Source organism: Palaemon carinicauda, chromosome 9, assembly GCF_036898095.1.
Source record: "Palaemon carinicauda isolate YSFRI2023 chromosome 9, ASM3689809v2, whole genome shotgun sequence".
NCBI lineage: Eukaryota > Metazoa > Arthropoda > Malacostraca > Decapoda > Palaemonidae > Palaemon > Palaemon carinicauda.
This window is the reverse complement of record NC_090733.1, coordinates 19,728,982-19,731,383: the sequence shown is the minus strand read 5'-3', so window position 1 is coordinate 19,731,383 and position 2,402 is coordinate 19,728,982.

Genomic DNA, 2,402 nt, shown 5'->3' with positions numbered 1-2,402 from the left:
TGAGGATAGGCAGTGTTAGAGAATTTGTAGATGTGAATATCTTATATTCAATGTTATAAGAGAAGGGCGGGAAGATGAATGATTTTCTCGGGAAAACAGCTAGTAGCCACCAGTTAAAAGTTGCAAGTGCAAGTCTTGTACTGATTTAAATAAATGGTGAAACGGTGGTGGTGAGTTGGGTTACGAAATTGTGCTGTAAACCCGGACAAGTAAAATCGAGGGATTAAAGAATTTCTATTCCTTCCCCTGTCCGGCCCAAGAAGCCCGCATTGCCCGCAACCAGAGGGAGGTTAGTGATGAGGTTATGCAGACCTGATGTTATGATTTTTTTTTCACTTTGGGTATTCTGTGTTTTGGTTGCAGAGGTCTTAAGAAGAACTGAGTGGAATCATTTATATTGTGTTGTGTACATTTTTACATGCAATATTTATTTTTTTTTTATTGTTGAAGATGTGTTATTTTTGGGGGTGATTTCTATGTATATATATATATATATATATATATATATATATATATATATATATATATATATATATATATATATATATATATATATATATATATATATATATATATATAAAATGTTGCATTTATGTTTAGTGCATGCCATGCTCATTCCGGGCTGGAGTCTCCTCCATATATCATAGACTAGTGAGGGCGAGTGCGCACCTCCTCTCAGAGTGAGGCGCGGGTGGGGGGGGGGGGGGGTAGTGATGTCCTAATTCATGTACGCAGAGATGTCATGTACGGCAAGGTAAATGAACTCAATATTCGTGAGTATTCGACAAAAAACTATGTCTCAGCTTATTGTTGCAGAAGTTGTAATTTGGTAGTGAAGGGAGTTTTAGTTGCCGGTGGGTGCTCGAGTTGACAAGTCCCTCACCTGAGAGGATAGTTGCTTATAGTGTACTTACAAACGAACCTTTTGTCATAAAAGAAGAAAACCCATATTCCGACGTCTCATTATCCGTCTACATGGGTCATGTATATATATATATATATATATATATATATATATATATATATATATATATATATATATATATATATATATGTATATATATACATATACTTAAATATATATATATATATATATATATATATATATATATATATATATATATATATATATATATATATTTAGTTGAAGAATAATGATAGCGTATCCTTGACAGCCATATGTCTTCTTTATTGCTCCATATCTCAATGACAATTCTTGTTATACTTCTTTCTAGCATCGTTTGAATGCTGTAAAGAAATAACTGATCAATAACGAATATCTTGAATGTTGATAATTAAGCGATGAAGTAATTTGAAGAATCCTTTCAGAACGATTGTAGTGAGCGTATGATTCGAAGTCATCCTTCGCTGTTGATATCAACGTAATACCGGATGGTTGGAAGCCCTCACCTGGATACCATGAGGGACAACTCCTCTTCACAGTGGTCTTCATTCATATTCTGAAGGGGGAAAATAATCTTATGATTTCGCAGGAAAGAGAAAGGAAATTCAGGTGAAATTCTTCAGAGAATTGGATTCAGGATTTCAAAGATATTTATCCTCGGATTCCGGATTCAGTCTCCCTTCGATTCATGCTTAATGGAAGTATAAATCTTAACTGATTATTGTTAATACATTTTATACTAAGGAATTATTTATTAGTGACAATTTCATAAGAGATTGCTGGTATTACATATTTTCCTCACAATACATTTATCAATGACAAGATCGTAAGGGATTATTGTTGTTACCTTTTATTGCCATAATTTATTTATTTCAGACAAGTTTGGAACTATTTATTATCACATTATTGCCCTTAAAACCCATTATGATGGATACATAAAATTTGGTCCATATGATCCAGCCCTGGGTTTGGGTAGGCCATTCACCCTTGATTTGTAAAATATTGAAGGCACATCAGCTTCAATTTCTTAACATTCATAAAGTTTTGTCATTCAATCCCTTCTGAGTTCGCCTTTAGAGAAGCAACTGAAAGAAGAATCTTCGCTTCAGCCATCATCACGTGTTCCATTAAAAAAAAGTTTTCACATGAAAATTGATGGAGTCTCTTTAGGATGCGGTTCCTCGGGATATAAGTCATTGCCAAAGAATAATATCATTGGATTTAATTTTGGAAAAATCAGTATTAACTTCGTCCCCTTGACAATAAAATATTGTTTGGCCGTTCGGTTAGACACTATCTTATTTAACTTTTTTTCGAATAATTTTTATACATATCAAGAATCTTAGCTTAATTTAAAAAAGAAATTATTTCTTTTATAAATATTCATATCGTTTGCTTCATCTTTCATCTTTTATTGATCATCATTGGAATTAAGAAGAATGAGAACAATGTGGAGATTGATGATCAAGGATTGGAGGAAGCCAATGATGGAAACAAA